Source organism: Lissotriton helveticus, chromosome 2_1, assembly GCF_964261635.1.
Source record: "Lissotriton helveticus chromosome 2_1, aLisHel1.1, whole genome shotgun sequence".
Lineage (NCBI taxonomy): Eukaryota > Metazoa > Chordata > Amphibia > Caudata > Salamandridae > Lissotriton > Lissotriton helveticus.
The window spans coordinates 530555906-530577395 of record NC_136059.1 but is presented as its reverse complement, the minus strand read 5'-3'; positions in this window follow the sequence as shown (position 1 = coordinate 530577395).

Below are 21490 nucleotides of genomic sequence, written 5' to 3'. Positions count from 1 at the left end.
GTATTTGTGTTATGGCTGCTTACTTACCTAGTGCTCGCCTAGCATGGAATTCAAATGTATTTATGTATATCGCATGAATGACGACTGTGTAGTTGCCCTACTCATGTACCTGTCTTTACGTTGAATACAATTATAAATAAAGTTTAAAAAAAAAAAAGGCAGTGAAGAGTAAAGGGAAAGAAAGAGAATACACAGGTTATAGTAAAAGGGAGGGCGGGAGAAAATGAGAGGAGACTGCAAGGCGAGTGATAAGAGTGATAACTATTGATAAAGAGCAAGAGTGATAAGGGAGATAAGTTTTCCAGCAGCAGAAGAAGCCTATGAAAAGAGTGGGAATAAAGCCAGCAGGGGAAAGATCTAGAAAAGTCAAATTATGAGTGGAACGATGAAGGCCATCCACTCCCATGGAATGCTACAAGTCAAACCTGTAGAAACATGGAAAAGGAATAAAGTTAATTAATATTCGCAATGGAAGTAAATAGGTCATGCAACCAAAAACAGTCAGATCAACATGCTATAGAAGTGGAACCAACAAAAGAACAGGGTTAAAGACATGTAATCAGTAGTAGGAAGTTACCTATTCACTAACAAGTGGCAATCCCAAAGTATATGTTTAAGTGGTGGTAAGACTAGTTCTCTAAGATACCTACATTATTTTTTAGTGAGACCCAACAATGACACACAAAAAATCACCAACTGATTGGATACTTCACTTTTTAAGATTTTGGTTGCATTCCTGTACAGCTCCTGGAGTATTGCTATCATGAATTGTGTTAATTATTGGAGACTTCGAGATTCAGTGACGCAGTGGATGAAAGCACAGTGCACAGGCTTTTTTCCCAGCCAGTTCTTGAAGTAAAGCTCATTGGTTAGGAATTAACAGCTGGAGTTCTTTGCCTGAAAAGAGAGAGTTGAGAATAGGGGGACCATTTATGGTTGGCTTTACTGCTGCTAAACTGAAGTGGAGGTGACTCAGCTCTGTCAGTTTTATGGATACCCAACTTCATTCCCTGCTTGGTCAGTGTGGATTTGAACAGAACGCTCTTCTTCTGACACAGTGGAAGAACTGTTCCTGAAATTATTGAATGTTGTCCGCCCTGACAGTCATAGTGGCATGATGGAGAGTTGACATTGGTTTATGATTTTCAGAGATAAAACACCAAAGTGGGTATTTGTTTCTGACAATTATAAACAAAAATGCCCATGAAACACTGCAATTTTTACTTCAAGAACATGGGGGACATAGGTCATTTTTAGATGACTGAATGTTCTGCAGGATGGTGCCAGGCAGAAAAAACAGCTGTGGCCCTTTCAATGCCTTGGACATGGTTGTTCTGTAGCAGCTTGCCATCCATGCCTTGGATCTATGCTTGGCCAGCTGTAAAGGTATTTCTGAAAGCAGAAAAGGCTCATGCATGTGCAACTTGAGACGGTGTATGCTCCTTGCTAGCTGCTGTCAGAAACAATCAGTAACATTGCATCCTTTTGGCTGCCAAAACAAGAGAGTCATTCTGTGGAGTGCATGTGCTACTTCTGAGGTACGGTGTGTGCTAAAATGTGACCCTAGCATATGTGTTGATGCTATTGCAAAGTATTCCAGTTTGTATACTAAAATCATATCATTGTTGTCCCGTCCTTGTTGCTAGATCTGAACCTGTGATGTGGCTAAGATGTGGAACCAAGAAGATTCCTTTTACCTAACTGGCCTTTCTCCTCTATGTTGTGCATAATGTATTCACCTTTTGAAGTCTGTTTAAGTGAAGGATTGGTCTACAACATTCATTCATTTTATTTATTTATGCATTTCTATATAGCACAAAGTTGATAGAACACTTTACAACAATAGATCATTAATTAAAGCACATAAATTACACTACATGAAGATGTTGGGACATTGAAAAGAAGGCAAGAGCATTCAATTATGTTAAATTGCAACAGTCATAAATATTAAATGTTATTTTATTTATATAGCGCACGGCTACCCAAGGCGCTTATAGAATAGGCACACAGTATACACTAGATGACATATTTCCAGTCCTTGGACAGAGTTATAAGTAAAGACCCATGTCTTAAGTCCCTTCTAAAGGACAGTAGCTTGGAAGCATTCTTTAAATAGAATGGTAGCTTATTACATAGCTAAATAAATAAATAATCAAATAAATAAATAACAGGGTGATGACAGGAGTCAAGTAGATAACCATGTCCTGCGAATTCGTGGTAAGCCTCAAGGCATCAATCAATGCCGAGACCAAACCTACGAGGTCTAGAATGGAGAAGACAAGTCATTAGAGATTAACAGTGGTCAATTCTAGATAGTGATTGAACAAGAGTTTGGAGATCTTGCACTGGAATGATGCGGCAAATTACCCAGATGTCAATGAGGAAAAATACAGTTTTGGATGGGATCATAAATGATTCAATTATACTCACTCTTGAATGTGTTTAGTGTGCTGGCAAGGTGTGAGATGTCATTTGGAGTTGAGACCTTTAAATACAATTGGGTATCATCAGAATATAGATGACAAAAGAAGCCATATTTTCTTAGTAGAACTAAAAGGGGTTCAATATAAAGGTTGAATAAGGTTGGGATAGAATAGAAATCTGTGAGACCTTTTGAGCTAGGACCCTAGGTGTTAAAAATCAACAACCTTCCCATGCAGTAAGATTCAAACCATTTGAGGGCCATGCCATCAATACCCATCCATTCATTGAGTGGATCAAGAAGTATACAGTGATTTACTATATCAAAGACTGCCAATAGGTTGAGGAAAAACACGAGGCAGGACTTGACTGAATCCAGGACGAAAAGTGCATCATCAACTATCTAGAACAGTGCTTTTTCAGTGGTGCAGCCATGTTTGAAACCTGATTGGTATTCATCCAAGAGGTTGTTGTTTTGAATGTGTTGGATAAGTTGGCTTGCTAAACTACCCTATCTTTTGATATATTATAAACGGAAAAGAGGTTGGGTACTGGACAAAAGTTGTTGAGGTCATTTGCCTCTTCTGTAGATTTTTTGAGGAGTGGAGTTACTTGTCCAATCTTAAGGCAGTCATGAAGCACTCCCTGGCTGAGCAAGCTTTACAAATTTAGTCCAGAAGGGGAGCACATGTGTGTAAAGTTACTTGTCAATGTGCATTTGACCCTGTCACCAGGTAGGTCGCCCCCCCTCAGCCGCCACACCGTCCCCCTGTGCTGCTGTCCCGCTGCCCGCTGTGTCCTCGCCTGGTTGCCTATAATTGCTGCCGTCCTTTTCTTCCTCTGCCTCGGTCTGCTTTTTTCCTTTTTTGCAAACTGTTTACTGTTTTTCTTCCTCTTTTTGCCACTGTTACTGTTTTTTCGGCCTCTAATTGTTGCTTCTTTTGCCACTGTGGCTAATGCCCTGTGCCCTCCCCCCAGCCCCCCACCCGCTCCCCTCCCTCGCACTTCCCACCGCTGCCTCCCTTAGGCCCCGCCCCCCTGGTGCCCTATTTGCCAGCCAACTCCCACCTTCCAGCTGCTCCTCCCTCCCATAGCCGCTCATATGGAGGCTGCACAGCGGCCACGCCTCAGGCGCGGCAAAGGCGCGCCAAAGGCAAGCCCGTCTGCGCCCATCCGCACCTGGACCGCGCCCAGCGACAGAACACCTGGCCCCCACCAAAACCAAGAAACCCGACTGAGATACGACACCACCACCCTCCACGCACTCAACACCGGCCGACCAGCCGCCTGCTATCAAGCCACTCCGAAGCGCACCCACTGACCCTTCTCCTGCCAAATTTGCAAATTCCCTGCGTCCGAACCTACACCCCAACCCCCGGACCAGGCAACAACAAAAACTACCTCAAGTGCATCCTGCTCAACACCCGCTCCATCCACAAGCACGCCGTCGAACTCTGGGACCTCCTCAACACAACAGCACCAGACGTCGCCTTCCTCACAGAAACCTGGATGAACGCCTCCTCAGCTCCCGATATCGCCATAGCCATCCTGGACGGCTACAAGATCACCCGAAAGGACCGCGTCAACCAAACCGGAGGAGGAATCGCCATCATCTACAGGCACACCATCGACGTCACAACCAACTCTGAAGATGCCCTCACCACCACCAAACACCTACACTTCCAGATCCACACCGACTCCAAGACCACCCTCAGAGTAACCCTCGTCTACAGACCCCCGGGCCCACGCGCACAATTCAGTGAAGCCATCGCCGACTTCATCAGCCCACATGCCCTAGCCTCATCAGACTACATCCTCCTAGGGGACCTGAACTTCCACCTGGAGAACAACAATGACAACAACACCACCACCGTGCTTGATAACCTCGCCAACCTCGGACTCAAGCAACTGGTGAACACCACCACCCACTACGCCGGCCACACGCTCGACCCCATCTTCTCTGCCAGCAGCCACGTTGCCTTCAGCCACTCCACCGGACTACACTGGACCGACCACAGCTGCATCCACTTCACCTTTAAGAAGACCACATCCCACCACCGCCCGCAACAGATCCCCCGTAGATGCTGGAGCAAAGTCACCGCAGACCAGCTAATCACATCACTGAGCCAGAACCCACCAATCAACACTACTGACACCAACGACTCAGCCTGCAACCTCCACAGTGGATCGTCAACTGCGCCGACGCCTTTGCACCACTGAAGAACCCTCCAGGCAAGCCCGGCAACAGGAAAACAACATGGTTCACCGACGACCTCAAAGAATCGAAGAAATCCTGCCGAACCCTCGAGAAAACCTTGCGCCGCGAACAGACGACAGAAAACATGGCAGCCCTCAAGAACGCCACCCGCAAACACTACCAGCTGATCCACACCACCAAAAAGACATCATTTAAAGAACGGCTCGACAACAACACACACAGCAGCAAGGAACTCTTCAACATCGCAAGACCTCTGCAACTCCCCCGCCACGTTCTTTCACCGCAAGATCGCCGATATCCACGACAGAGTCGGTGCCCAGACTCCGCCTCCGGCCACCGAACCAACGCCCCGACAACCACCCTCAGCGCTTGGACTCCCATCAGCACCGAAGACACCGCCCACGCTATGAACACCATTCACTCCGACTCTCCTTCCAACCCATGCCCTCATCACATCTTCAACAAAGCTGACACCATCATCGCTCCCCACCTACGGAACGTCATAAACAACTCCCTCACGTCCGCCACCTTCCCAGAGAGCTGGAAGCACGCAGAGATCAACGCCCTACTGAAGAAATCCACAGCGGACCCTAAAGGTCTCAAAAATTTCCACCCCCATCTCTCGAGAAGTTCGTCAATAAACATCTGACCGCATTCCTCTAGGCCAATGGATCCCTCGACCCGTCCCAGTCCGGATTTCGAGCCAACCACAGCTCCGAGACCGCCCTCATTGCAGCCACCGACGACATCAGGACCCTACTTGACAACGGGGAAACAACCGCCCTCATCCTCCTAGACCTCTCAGCCCCCTTTGATACAGTCTGCCATTGTACCCTAATAACCTGCCTCCACAACGCCGGGATCCAAGGTAAAGCCCTGGACTGGATCACCTCGTTCCTCTCCGACAGAACCCAGAGAGTCCGCCTCCCTTCCTTCTGCTCCGCGGCCATCGAAATCATCTGTGGCGTACCCCAAGGCTCATTGCTCAGCCCAACCCTTTTCAATATCTACATGAGCCCCCTCGCCACCATCTCACGCAAACACAACCTCAATATCATCTCATATACCGACGACACCCAGCTGATACTCTCCCAGACCTAGCCACCGCCAAACTCAACCTCAAGGAAGGAATGAAAAACGTTGCGGAATGGATGAAACTCAGCCGTCTGAAACTGAACTCAGACAAGACGGAGCTCCTCATCCTCGGACCATCCCCATCCGCTTGGGACGACTCCTGGTGGCCCACAGAACTGGGCACCGCACCAACACCCACTGACCATGCACGCAACCTGTGATTCATCCTGAACTCCTCTCTCACGATGACTAAGCAAGTCAACGCCATCTCATCATCATGCTTTGCATGATGATGAGATGATGACCTGCGCATGCTCCGTAAGATATTCCGATGGATCCCTACCGGAACCAGAAAAACGGTCACCCAGGCCCTTGTCACCAGCCGACTAGACTACGGGAACGCCCTATACGCAGGAACCAAAGTCAAACTTCAGAAAAGACTCCAACGCATGCAGAACGCATCCGCACGACTCATCCTCGACATCCCCCACCACAGCCACAGCCACAGCCACATATCAGCCCACCTGAGAGACCTGCACTGGCTCCCCGTCAACAAAAGTGTCACGTTCAGGCTCCTCACCCATGCACACAAAGCGCTCCACGACATAGGTCCAGAATACTTCAAAAACCGCCTCACGTTCTACACTCCAACACGTAAACTCCGCTCCGCCAGCCTTGCCCTCGCCACCGTCCCACGGATCCGCAGAACCACCGCCGGAGGAAGATCATTCTCCTACCTGGTGGCCATGACGTGGAACTCCCTCCCCGCCCACCTACGACTGACCCAGGACCACCTCACATTCAGGAAAAACCTCAAGACCTGGCTCTTCGAGCAGTAGCGACACTCCCCCCCTCCACCAGCACCTTGAGACCCCTATGAGTGAGTAGCATGCTCTACAAATGTATTGATTGATTGATTGATTGATTGATTGATTGGCTAGTAAATGGGTCTACAAAGTGGTTTTGGGTTTGGTATTCATGATCGATCAATCAATCAATCAATAAATCATGGTAATTGTAAACACGCTATTCACCGTCAGGGTTTCAAGGTGCTGGGGGGGGGGGAGAGGGGGTTCGCAGCTCTGGTCAGCTGAAGAGCCAGGTCTTGAGTGTCTTACTGAAAATGTTCAGGGTCATGACGCGTCTGATGTCGATCGAGAGCTCATTCCATGACTTGGCCGCGATGTAGGAAAACACTCTTCCTCCTGCCCTGACTTTGCTGATGTGTGAGGATTTGGCGAGGTCGGGTACGATGAGGTTTCTCTTGAGTGCGTTGAAGGAGATCTTCTTATTGAAGTATTTGGGTCCGGTGTTGTGGAGGCACTTGCAGGCGTGGGTGAGTATCTTGAAGGTGACTCTTTTCTCTATGGGAGGCCAGTGGAGGCTGTGCAGGTGTTGGGTGGTGTGTTCGTGTCAAGGGATCCTGGGGACGAGTCTGGCAGCGGTGATCTGTATTGTCTGGAGTTTGTGAAGCAGAGACTTGTTGATCCCGGCATGGAGGGGGTTTCCATAGCCCAGTCTGCTGGTTACGAGTGGGGGATCCATTTGAAGGTCTTTCGGAGGATGCGGAGGGTGTGGAAGCAAATGGAGGCGACGGCATTGAGCTGTGAGGCCAATGAGTGGGAGGAGTTGAGTATGATGGTGAGATTTTGGGAATGGTTCGTGGGGGTTGGAGGGCTGCCGAGGGAGGTGTGTCACCAGGCGTTTTCCCATGCCGAGGGGGATGGTCCGAGGACTAGGACCTCTGTCTTCTCTGAGTTGAGTTTCAGGCAGTTGCTGCTCATCCAGGATGAGACGTCCTTCATTCCTTCCTGGAAGTTGAGTCTGGTGGTGATGGGGTCTTTGGTGAGGGTGAGGATTAGCTGGGTGTCGTTGTCGTAGGATACTATGCTGAGTCCGTGCTGTCTGACGATGGCAGCAAGCGGGGCCATGTAGATGTTGAAGTGTGTGGGGTTAACCTACGATGCATGGGGCACTCCGCAGTTGTTTTTTTATTGGGTTCAGAGAGGAAGGGTGGCAGTCTGATTCTTTGTGTTCTGCTGATGAGGCAGGAGCGGATCAATGCGAGGGCGGTTCCCTGTATGCCGGCATCACGGAGTCTGGCGATGAGTGTGCGGTGGGAGACTGTGTCGAATGCTTCAGAGAGGTCGAGTAGGATCAGGGACGTGGTGTGTCTCAGGCTGCGAGTAATGTGGTCTCAGTGTTGTGATTGCTTTGGAATCCGGATTGGGAGGGGTCGAGGATGGAGTATTCTTTAATGAATGTAGTTAGTTGGACATTGACAATCTTCTCTGAGACTTTTGACACGCAGGGGAGGAGGGAGATGGGTCGGTAGTTCTTCAGATCTGTGGGGTCTGCTGACGGTATCTTGAGCAAGGGTCTAACTTCTGAGCATTTCCAGTCATCAGGAAAGGTGCCTGTCTTGAAGGTGATGCTGATGGTGTGTCGTAGTTCGGGCACGATGGCGGTGGTGGCTCTGTGGTAGATGTGTGGTGTGTCCATGGGGGCTCCTGAGTGGATGCCTTTCATGGTCGTGGTGGTGTCCTCGGTAGTGACTGGGGTTCAGGAGGAGACGGTATGCCGACTGGTGTTGCTTGAGAGGGAGATGGTATCAGTGTCAGGTGCATGTTTTTCGAAATGGTCATAGAGGCCATTGATTTCCAGATGGAAGTAGGATCTGAGTTTATCGCAGAGGTCCTGGGAGGGGGTAATGTCCGTGATTTTGCTGGGGGGGCTTGGTGAACTTCTGGATGATGCTGAAGTTTTCCTTGGAGTTGAAGGAGTTGGCGATAATCTTGTTTCGGATGAAGTTCCTTTTGGTGGTTCTGTTGAGATGATTATGTTGTTATGTTTGTAGAATTTATAGAACGCGCAAATATCCGGAAGTGTCTTGGTGCTATGATTGTGGTAGGCCTGCCTATGTGTCTAGTTCTGAAATATCCAGGTTTTTAGCCCCTTTCTGAAGATGGTTAGAGAGCTTGCAATTCTGAGCTCCATTGGCAGCATGTTCCAGAGTTTTGCGGTGCCATACGAGAAGCTTCAGCCACCCCAATTTGAGGACCGTATTCTCTGAACTTTCATAAGTCTAGCACCTGTGGAACGTAGCTGTCTGGACAGTTTGTACCAGGCAAAGAGGTTCCTAAGAAATAGAGGTCCTGTATTGCTCAGTGCCATGTATGCTAAACATAATGATTTGAATTTAATTTGCTGTACCACCGGAAGCCAGTGGAGTTTGTGAATTTCCTTGGCTACTGAATCATGCTTTGGGATGTTCAGCAGAAGACTTGCAGCTGCATTTTGATCTGTCTGAAGCTTTTTTTTATATTGCTTCTGCATACTCAGGTAGAGCCCATTACAGTAATGCAATTTTGACTGAATTGCTGTAGTTACAACCGTCTTTCTGGAGTCCATGGGGATGTAATGTAAGATCTTCTTAAGTTTCTTTATCAAAAAGTGGGAGGCCAAGACGATGACATTTGTCTGGTAAGATAGTGTTAGTTTATTATCAATCATAACTCCCAGGTTCTTGGCCTTCAGAGCTGGTTTTGGCAGTTCGTCCATTTCCACCGGCCACCAGAGATTGTCCCATCTGGGTTGCAGGTTACCGAAGTCTACTACGTCAGTCTTCTCAGAGTTAAGCTTAAGAGAGTGTTTTCCCATCCATCTATTTATTTCCCTCATACAGTTCTGAAACTGTAGAGTGGGGGAGGCTTGATGTTTGTACCCTGCCACCACTATCTGGGTGTCATCGGCGTAAGACGTGAGACTAAAACCAAACTCTCGGATCAAAGGGGCGAGTTCAGATACGTACATGTTAAACAGGGAAGGACTCAGAAATGATCCCTGTGGAACTCCGCATGGGAGGACATATGGATCAAATTTATACCTGTCCAATGTCACTGTTTGTCTCCATTCCTTCAGGAAGGAGGAGAGCAAGGCCAGTGCCACTCCCTTGACCCCAGCATTTCCAGCCACTTCTGTACAAGAATGTGATCCACAGTTTCAAAGGTGGCTAACAGATCGAAGAGAACCAGGGAGGCCAAGCCCCCTCTGTCCGTCATCATCCTGAACTCTTCAGTGGCTTTAATTAATGCTGTTTCAGTGCTAAAACCAAACTGGGACTGGTCGAGTAATTGATTTTCTTGAATGTATTGGACTAACTGTGTATTCATGATTTTCTCTTTTATTTTGGCTGGAAGAGGCAGCCTAGCTATAGGGCAGTAATTATTAAGGTAAGACATGTCCAGATTGTTTTTTTGTATGGAGAAGTCTTTCCATAACAGAAGAAAGATGCCCGATATAAATATATTGCTGAAAATTTCAGTGAGCTCAGGGCTCACCACCTCCGCTATATCTTTCAGAAATGCGGGTATGCAGGGGTCAAGTGGGGACCCAGATTTGATATCTCTAATATGTTTTTCCACTACCCCAGGGGAAATCTGTAAGAAATATTGGAAACTTTTTTCCTTCAGTTCGGGGTTTAAAGGTTATTTAGTGGGGCTGTGGGAGGAGGTGGCTTCGAAAATGTCGTTGATATCCTTAACTTTGTTACTGAGAGCTCCTGCAATCATATCACAGAAATTTTGATCGTTCTTGATTTCTTTGTTCACAGGTAGAGACAACAGCTTCTCTCTTACCCCAAACTGTTCTTTTGAGGTGTTTTTAGTTCTCTCAATCTGATTGGTAAAAAAATCCTTTTTTCAGGCCATCTGCAGATTTTTATAGTGAGTTAAAGCAGATTTCGGCACTTTTGTTTTTCTTTTCACAAGACGTCAGTGAACCAAGGGGCCGAAGGCGAGTTCTGATTCCCTGAGGTTTTTCCAGTGGGTACCGTGGCCTTAATGGTCTTGTTTAGCCAGTCCGGATATTTAGTGACTGCTAAATATGGGGGAACCTTTAACAGTCGGCGCGTTCTGTCCAGAAGAGTTTGGAGAGTGGTTTTATCCACCTTATTGGAAGCCTTGTAGGTGAGGGGGTGTGTTTTTGGAATCCCTCCCAACTGGGCTTTTGGAGCTAACAATTCAAACCTGATTTCAGAATGGTCTGTCCATGTCAGCGGAAGAGCCTCTTTCACTATAAGTCCTCGTACAGAAGTAAAGATGCCATCTAGTGTATGTCCTGCCTCATGGGTGGGTGTTTGCACCGACTGAGACAGGCCCAGAGCCTGAATATCTCCATGTGTGAAGGCTTGTTTGGAGCCAAACATAGAAGAAAAAGAAAACTGTATATAATGGACAGCTAACAGGATAGGACATTATTAAATTTATAGGTGCTCAGGAAAAATTGTAGAGCTTACTATGCTGTACATCTAGGGCTTTTATTCTTTGATGATGGTTGTCAATGCAAGTAGTTAAGAGTTTCCGGCCATTGTAGCTAGGTAACTCATTGTGTTCTCTGCTGTGGATTGATTCAGTTGAATACTGGAGTTTCTGGAATCGGTTTAAGGTTTTCGTTGAAGGGGCAGTAGTCCCTGCTATAGCTTGAAAGCCAGTGACTAGGAACGATGGGGCGGGCGAGGAGGATGGTGTGCTAAGTGTAATTGGTTTTGGGAGGCGTTAGGATAAGTAGGAGGATTTGGGTGTTGGGATTGTTTGTGGATTTAGTTGGGTAAGAATAATGGGAAAGAGGAGTATGCGAGTGGATCCTCAGTGAATAATGTGGGAGCGTAGTGGATAGTAATGTGGAGTGGACCCAGGGAATGACCTTTGCTGAGTGAAGATTTTAGTTTTTTTCATCTTCTTCACCAGTGCTACCTGATTTGTGTGCACAGCCTAGCGGACTCCTTACTGAATGAAGTCTCAGTACACTCTGGAGCATATTCTCAAGGATTTACCGCCGAGTTATCTGCACTTTATCGCAGCCAAAGTGGCGATAAATTTATCGCCCCATTCACAAGCTGGTGCAAACAGCCCACATCACCACAGATGACGCCGGCAACTATCGCTAATGAGATGCAGAGTAGGCGTTCCTGTGCAAAAAGCAGCGAGAACACCACTCCGCAACATTCTCAACGATCAGCCCGATCGGCGATAAGATCCCAAAACAGGTGATAAGGCACGTTAGTAGCAGGAATTTAACACCTGCTCTGACCTGGTGTAAAGTCGGACGATAACCTGAAAAGGGAACCCAGTCCAGAGCCACACCTGAAGAACAACAGTTGCCATGGATGTATGTCGTTACAATGCATGCTTTTACCACGCATGCCTTTACAACGCAGGTATTACAACGCAAGTCGTTACAATGACTTGCGTTGGGGGGCGCTGGATAGTGGCTAGTTTAATTTACTATTCCAACTCCAGTCCCCGTGGATAGTAGGGAAGGTTTTGGATTGTAAATTAAACTATTCCCTATCCTACAGCGCCCTCCAGCGCAAGTCGTTGTAACGACTTGCGTTGTAATACCTGCGTTGTAAAGGTACTGCGTGGTAAATGTTTCGTTGTAAAGGATGTTTCCCGTTGCCATGGAACTATTCATCACGCAGCTCGGACACCCAAGAGGGCCACAACACCCACCGCCCCCAGGACCCCCTGCCATGTTACATCAACTTCACGAAACAATGAACAAAACAATTTGCCTGATGTCGCACAATCACAACACTTAACATACATGTGTGGACAGAAAAAGTAGAATCAGTCATTTATCTTTGAATCACCAAACAAAACATTTTATTCAAATAAACTCTGAACAACTATTTTGAAGAGTCATGGCGGGTCTCCTCAGGACAATCTGTACGTCACAGCCTGCAAAGAAAATTCAAGATAAGACGGTGTGTCACGCGCTCATCAAAGGACAGAGAGTGCGACAGAGAGAGAGAGAGTAAGAGAGGGAGAGAGAGAGGGAAAGAGGGAGAGAGAGAGAGGGAGAGAGAAAGAGAAGGAAAGAGAGGGAGAGTGCAAGAGAGGGAGAGAGAAAGAAAGAGAGGGAGAGAGGGAGAGAGAGGGCGAGAGAGACAGTGAAAAGAAGAGTGGGAGAGAGAGTGCTGACACTGCGGTCCCAGGCCTCACTACTCACCTGATGCCACTGGTGTGTCTCCAACCATGTGCCGGTATACACTGCAGTCCACCAGGTCCCTCATCTGAAACAGAGTACAGAGTCATGAATGGCAGAGTACATACAATTGCAAACACCATCATCGCTTGCCCGCCCTTGCTCACCCAGGCTGCTGCACCCCAATCCCTCCCACTGCCCAGCGGTGACTGCCTACCCCTGCACACCCAGGCTGCTACACCCCAGACCCTCCCGCCACCCAGCGGTGACTACCCGCCCCTGGGCACCCAGGCCTCTCTGCTCACCTTCCGCCACCGGCGTGTAAGTGCCGGTGCAGGCCTCAAGCCCGGGGCCCACGAATCTGGTATCCTCCACATCATGCAGCCCCGCTCTGCTGGTCACCAGGTCATACACTTAATTCTGGGTCTTGATTTCGCTATGGCAGAGTTCATATCAGTGGACACTGCATCATCGCAGGCTACACACCAGCTCAGCTCTTTAGGTGCCACTAATTCTGTGACCCGCCAGGCAATGCCACGTGCCAGTAGGCCAGGACTGCCCGCTGGCTCAGGCCCACACTGCGGTCCAGCTGGGCTCAGAGAAATCCATACCAGTCCGGACCGCCATGATGGGGCATCATTAAAGGCTGCACACCCTCTCAGAACTTTAGGTGGCCCTACATCAGTGCACCGAAAATCACTGTCCCGTGGGGGTGTGCCTGTGCTGGGTGCAGTGTATCCGGTGCCACCAAGTCTGTGCAACGCAAGTCATGGACCCTCCCTGATTGAATCTAGTGGTGCGGACGCCATCATGTTGCCTCCGGCACTGGGGAATGTGATGTTGCAGTGCCCGAGGCCCTCATGCATGAATAATAACCACATGAATACACCCAGAAAGAGAGTGGAAATGGCGTCCAGCACGTGCGCCCGGGCCCTTTTTATTGGCAGGGTCACATGTCCTGTGACACGTGTGCTGGATGGGTGTGGTGTGGGTGTAAATCAGCCATGAGGGAGTGGCTGTGGCATGCTGACAACTAGACCTGTGAGCATCAGATCACCACAAGGAAGACCTGGGGCATGTAGTGTTGTTGACCCCCCCTGTGAGCGTAAGCAGAGTGGGCTGGCCTGGCATATGTCAGTCCAGCATAAGGGTGTGAACAATGACCCCGGGAGTCTGGGCATGGTTCCGTCCTGGGCTGGACAAGTCAGTAACTAATGTGTCCCTGTTGTAGGGCCGGCACCAACCAGACCACAATGGGCAATGTGTCACCCTGTGATCCAAGTACCACAACATGAGTAACATGGACGTAAGGTGAATCACTGACCCTACATTCATCCATACTTCCACTCTTGAAAGTTTATAGACATGACACATCTGTGTGAATATGAATGTTTAATGCACATTCAGCGGAGTGTTGTAGCTGGAGCAGTACAGAGCCATGCAAACCCCACTTTACATTGTTGGTCCGTGGAGGGCCAGCCTGAGTCCTTCAAGGAATGTCAAGTTCAATAGAAGGGGAAGAGCACAGTCTGCACTCTGAATACTGTGTCATTGGTGACCAAACAGAATATGGTAGTTCATGTCGAGGTCCAAGTTGAGTGTGGCAGAGTGTATCGGGGACAGTGGGTGGTGATGATGCAGAGGGCAGTACCAAGCAGAAACCATCCATATGGCTGAGATGAATGCTACAGTTTTTGTTTTACCAGTAAGGCAGATTCATCTGCATTTTCGTTCTCTGCCGTTTCATGTGCCTCACATGTGGGCGGTGGTGTTCTGTCTCCAGCACTGTGTGGCAGTGATACCTCAGGGGCCGGAGGTGGAATGTCTACCACTCTGTGTGGCACTGACACTTGAGGAGGTGGAGATGTGGATGTAGTGGTAGCAGCAGCACTCATCAGCGCCAGGCCTTATGGCAGCAATTCCATGAGAATGGTCTTTAGGGCATTGAGGAATGCAGCTACCTCTCGCTAGTGTGCTGCTGTGGCAGGCCCTCTTTCAGCCTGTGTCTGCTCCATGTACTCCATGATCCTCCGCATGTGTCCAAACTCCCAGGTGACATTGCTGGAGCAACTCTGACTAGACAGTTGTTCTTGTCTCTGAGTAAGGACTCCAGCGATGTCAGCCATGGTTTGTTGGAGAGCATGGGGAGGACTGTGGGTGTCCTTTAGGGACTGTGAGTGGTCTCTGTTGGAACTTAGACACCCACGTATGGCATCTAGTTTGGTTGCCATGCGGTCTAACCCCCCCCCGCACCTGTTCAGCCAGCTGCTCCTGGCACCCGAACACATGGCGTTCGAAGGTCATGTGGTCTTCGTGGGGGTCCTGGGAGGCAGCTGTGGTGGTGGGTGCTGCCTGCTGTGTGGTCTGTGCAGGGGGCAGGGTCTCCTCGTAGCAGCTGGGCTGATCTGCTCCTGGAGGTGGGGTGCGGAGGCTGTCCACAAGCTGTTGGAGGGCATCAGGGTCGAAGATGTGGTTGTCCTCTTCGGAGAAGAGAGGTTCAGCCTGCTCTGCAGGAGGCATTGGATTTCCCACTGCAATGTGAAGGGGAGATGCAGTTTAACATTGTGTTCACATGTGTGTTGACACATTGTACATGTTTACATTCAGACTGCATGACAGTGTACATTGTCACTATTTGGAAGGAGCTACCTATTTGATGCGGGACAGTGGACATTTCAACAGCATCACGGATGTGTGTTTGTACTTGTACATCATCATCATCTCACATTTCCCTGCAATGCCAAATGTGATTGGCCAGTTTCTACACGCAAGCTGCACCAGTTGTGTCCTCTGTTCTGTTGTGGACGTGTTGTGGTTTGTACCACATTCTTGTCAATGTTGATGTGCTCTGCCTGTTATGTGTGTGTGTGTGTGCAGCATTCTTGGGGAGTCGCCCCTTCAGCTCTGATTTTGCTGCCCCTTCTCCCTTTCATGCGGTGTGCCTTTGACTTCTGTGCTTATACAGTGCTGTGATGGTGCATACTTGGGTACATTGGTCTCTTAGTGGGAGTTGGGGGTCTGGGGCATTGTTTGTCCGCAGATGTGCTCTACTTAATGGTGCATGTGTGCCATTGTGCCCATCTCCCTCCGTCCCCCCAGTCCCTGGTCGTTACTCACCTTGGTGCTATTGTGTCCAGTCATGTTGAGCAGTGACCGGTCCCCCAACTCTTGCTACCGTCTCCCCACTGATGACTGTGGACACCAGTTCCTCCATCTCATCCAGGTCCTCCTTTGGAGCTGGACTCCCACCTCCAGTCTTCATTGCTGCCTTCCGGTTGTTGGCGAGTTTCTGCTTGGTTTTGCGCTTCACATAATTCCTGCGCCTCTTGACCTCTTCCATTGTCCTCTTCAGTACTTCTACTGCATTCACCTTGTCCACGATGGACTGCCTGCCATATTCCATTTTTTGTTGCCAATGACACAGTGGAGGTGACGAACAGTAGTTGATGGTGTTCTACCACCTCCGTTATCAGGATCCTGTTTTCCTGCGGACTGAACAGCATCTTCCAACTCTTCTTGTCCTTGCCCTTCCCTGACCCCGAGGTCCCTTGCTCCTGCTACCTCCATTGTGCTTCGCTGTTATTTGGCTTTTGTTTGTATGTTTTTTTCTACGTTTATAGTGATTTTCCACACCTGACGTGTGTGAAATGCAGACTTGGGGAAGATTATAGCAGATTTTTTTATTGCGGTTGGGCCCATCGCAACTTTTTTCACGTTGGGGTTTACTTTTTTATCGCCTTCCCGGTGACTTTATCGCAGACATTTGATGTGTTATCGTGAGACTATCGCAGGGTACCGTTGTGTTGAGAATACAACGTTAACACTGTGTTATTTTACCGCGATAAACTGCGATGTGAGGAGATGCGTTAAGCTTATTTTGAAATAATTATCACATGTTCTTGAGAATATCCCCCTGTCTGCTTGTGGACTTTGAGCACTATAAAAATGAAAAAGTCCTATGGTAGCCTTGTTCGGGGACCAAATCTCCAGTCTCTCTTTAACCCAGTACATGTCCATTTCACCTTAACTTTGGTGTGTTTCCTACTTAAAAAAATAGCGTTCATTTTCAAAGGCCCTTATTCCTGTTGCAGCAATATTATCAAGAATGAATACAGGCTAGAAAAGTAATGACAGAGCGAAGTCTTGTGTTTCCCTTGTGCTTTTACATTCCGAGTTCCGCAGGTCTTAATGGAGATTATGCAGTAAGTCTCATGCCTTCCCCTGCTCCACTATGAAAACTTGGATCCTTGCCGCTTTCTCCACACAGATTCAGGACGCTTTGACATGATGAAATTAGAGCCGGCAAACGGGCGAGACACAGTGATATTTGCACACTTTTCTGCTGATTCAGTTGCAAAGCCCTCTTTGCACATGATGTGCTGTTAAAGGGTACAATCTACAAGAAGCTAGTTATTATGTAACCATAATTATGCATTAAGGATTGAATGTTTCCCTCAAAACATCCTCTAGTGTTTATGATTCACATATTGGCAACAGTGGAATCGACTCACAGACCCAGACATGCCAGCTTAAAGAAAATCTGTCACTGTGTGAGAGAAGGGCAGGGAATTACCTGGGAGGCACTTCTACCCCACCACCAACCAACATTTCCACAACATTACCCTTCACCAAGAAAAAACCAAAAGTTTAATAAGGCTGCCGCTGAAGTTCAGAACTTGTAATGGACATCGGCTGTGAACAGCCTGCAAAGACAAGATGGATGCCCACTCGGTCATGGGTTCCCACCTCACCTCGTGCTCACCGTGTGATATTGGCTCTTCATGAAGAGACCACGGGCATATTACCAACCCCCTATCGCCACCACAACGTAACTTTTTGTGATGTTGTGGTGGTGATAGGGCCAACGCCCTATTACCAAGGCAGTGTTAAACCATATAACGTGGCTAAAAGCCATGTTAAGTGGCTTAACGCTGCTTTGATAATAGGGCCCCTTTCTCACAAAAATTAGTGTGAAAGGGGCGTGCAGTGGATGCTGCGGTGGGCATTCCACCGCAACACCAATTCACTTCGACGCTGCCACCTATTATAACGAAAGGCGATAATAGGTGGCAGCACCGAATTTAAGACCAGGAAAATCCTGGTCTTAAGGTGAAGAAATGAGGAGAAATGCTTCATTTCTCCTCGTTTTTGCTTTTTCCATGTGTGCTGCCTTGTGCAGCACACTTGGAAAAAGCAAAATGCCAAGGTTTGTTTATGTACAGGAAGGTGTCCCTTCCTGTATGTAAACAAACCTTTTTTTTAAATGCCATTTTGTGACTTACATGTCTGATGCAAGAAGCAGCACACATAAATGCAGCCTGGTGCTTCCGAAGTGGCGATGAGAGGCGTTAAGCCAAGGAGGCTAATGCCTCTCACCGCCACTTCCTAGATAATATGCCCCAATGTGTGAAAAGGTCTGATATTGTGAGACATTCGGTGGCACCATGTATGTTGGCAGGTTTGTATACCCTGCGCAAAAGAGCTAAGAATGTAAATGTTTGGGAGTATGATAGCAGCTGCAGTGAGCCACAATTCATCAAGAGAGGGGATGCGGCCCTAGTTAAAAAGAGGATGGATAAGGCATCTTGACTCAGGGACCACTCAACCGCAGCCTCACAGGGGACTCTAACAAGTGCCTTCATCTTATTAAAATCAGCGTGCAGGGCCTAGGAATTAGGTTTTTTTATTCGCCCTGTTTGGGCTTGGTCTCTGTACCTTCAATTTTGCTCCAAGTAGCAGTTTTTACTGCTGGTTGAAGAAACATGAACCAGAGCTCCGAATATTGTTTTTTTTTGTAAAAATGTGTGCGAAATCGAGGAGTATCTCCTGTTCTTTTGCCCACTTTATGCAAAACCTAGATCTGCATGGCTTGTCCCAATGTGTTGGCTATTGAGCCTATCCACCAGAGGAGAAGCATATAGGGTATGCAAAAGTGAAACTTCCTCGATTGTGGTTGTGGCTGTTTTAAAATTTCTACACGCAGCCTGGTTATCAGTGGCAAAAGGATATATGAAACTAGGCTCGAACATATTCAGCTGATTTGAATTGCCCGAGGCGGTGGCTGTTGCTTGCAGATTTTATATTCTTGGGGCAATTGATTGCATGGTGGCAATCATTTTATGGGATTATGCATTTGCACATTTCTTTACCCTTGTTTTTAACTCATGAACTAATTCTATTGTATGCTGTTAGATTTTAAAATTGTACTGTTTATTGTCTGCTTGTATTAGGATTGTAATGCTTTATGTGTGGTTTGATGACGAAAAAATGTTTCGAACTATAAAATAAATTAAACATTTAGACAGCAGCTGTCCTATTGCAGCTGAAGCGGAATCAAGGAGGGGGTGGCTCAGACCCAGGAGGATGAACTGCTGCTCAAAGACTGTTCTAATCACTTGAGAAAGAGCACAGAAACGAAAGTCAGAAAAGGCTGCAATAAGAAAAGGATCAATACACACTGATGTACGTGAATGTGAGAAGAGAGAGAACAACGAAGAGCAGAATGGACGTGCGTTTCACGTGCTCATGGGTTGCGACATTAAATGAATATTACGGTTGGGTGGACGTTATGGGTGAGTGCCAGTTTGTGCATCCAACAATAAACAACGCAAACATTCCTTGCACTAACCTGTAAGTTATGCATTGATGCTACAAACAAGAAAATGTGACTTTGAATTAGTACTTGAAATAAACATAATTACCACGCACATGTGCAAGTTCTGTGTATCGTGAAAATCAGGTTGACAAGCATCTGGTATTATGCCCGGCCCGAGAGTGCTTTTAGTGCTCTCAGTTTTTTTGAAAGTCAGCTGCTTGCGGATGGCGCAGTTTTATTTCGGTTTCGTCTTGTCGGTCGGCCTTGCGGTAGTTCATTGATTTCTCCTGCTACAACCCGTATGATAAACACGAGCACACATTTATTCAATGTACTACCGACAGAACTTGAGGCACGGATAGTGGATACGAGTTTCCTTCCTCAGCAAAAAAGGTTTCGGTTTACATCATTTTTATGTATTAATGACACGAAATACCTTCAAATGAAAGAAACCCCAGAGCGAACTGTTTACACTCATGAGTGTTCCAATGAACTATAAGAACGTGCTTGGCTCAGCGACTCATTGTTAACATTAAGCGAACTACTCATTTTAATTCGCAGTTATTGTGTGGGACTGCAACCCATCATCCAATCTGAAGGGGTGTGCCGCAGACATGCCTGTGATCGAGACTATATAGAAGCAATGTACAGTTTCCATTGCACAAACTTTCCCTTACGCATATTTGACGGGTTGCGTGCATTTTGCTGCTGCGACTTGGATTCTGCTCATAAAATAAAACCCTTTACCAGCACACCACATTAGATGTGAGAGGGCAAGACAGAGCATTTCTGAGGCGTCCTTAAGAAATGCAACCACCTTTATTCAGGCCAATGAGCAACGCCTGGGTGAGCTGAGAAGAGTGTTTAAGAATAAGGGCCTACAGTGACCTTTGATTTTTTGTAACTAATCTGCATTTGTAGAAAAAAAGACATATTTAGGTAATTGAAAAGAAGTGCAGTTGAACTTATAGGGGCTATTCACCAGAATCAAAGGTGCCCCTTTCTTGTGTTCCCTGCTGACAGGATGTTGAATTCTTGGTGGTAGATTTAATACAATTCATAGAACATACCTCTCACTAAGAGCAGTGTCATGTAAGAGGAACGCCATATTTACCACGTAAATAGCGCCATGCTTGCGTGCCACTAAATGCGAACTAATGCTGTGCCGTGGTGCAAAGACTATTGAATCGTCCCTTGGGTGACTTTTTGTACTTGATGCATAACCTTGAGTGCCATTCTCACCAGGCAGATGACCACTCAGTGGTGCAAGGCGTCATAGGTGGACTTATTCACAAGTGTTACGAGTATTGCACAATAAAAAATCATGCGATGTCACCTAACCTAGCTCTTGGCCAGTGCTTCCAAATGCTTTCATTTGGCCCTAGTATGCCTTGCAATGCTATGCAGCTCTACTTTGCTTGACTTCAGTTGGTATGAGTTTGCCTTGACTCTTGCGAGTGTTTGCACAGTGCCCCTTACACTTCACTGTGCACACAGTATCCGTGAATGTGGGCTTCACACAGCAATGCCATTCAGCAGTGCACTTCTGGAGACGTCTGGCACAAAAAGGGACTGATTCACAAAGGTAAACCTAAGCTTTTTTGTAAGTTTACTATTTTTTTGGTATTCACAAACTACGAGTTTAATAGAAAGGTTATGACTGTGGAGACTACTCACTCATGGCGGAGACTCCACATAGAAGAGATAGACTTGTCCTATCTCCACAGTCATATAATTACTATTAGTAAAAATAAACTCGTAGTTTGTGTATACCCAAAAATTGTAAACTTACACACAAGTGTAAGTTTACCTTTGTGAATCAGGCCTATCTCCCTCACGGGCAAACGTTCACACTATCGTTCACACCAATTTATGGCATGTCATCCCACACACAAATCTTCTGTAATTTTCAGCCCTGGACAGGGATGGAAAGCTGGGCTTCCAAAACTTTGATGAGTGTGTGGTGTATCTTAGTTAAACAGGGAGTTAGTGTGAAGGTTCAGTCTACAGATGTTCCGTGCGATTACAATAGATCTGCAATTTCCACACGCAGTGATAACTCTGAAAAATATATACAGTCGGCGGTGAAACAGAGAGTAAATAATACCACCGTTCATAACTGAAACATTTACAAAACTGTCACTCAAATTACACTCAAAAGATACAACTTTTTATCACTGTATTGATCGCAATCA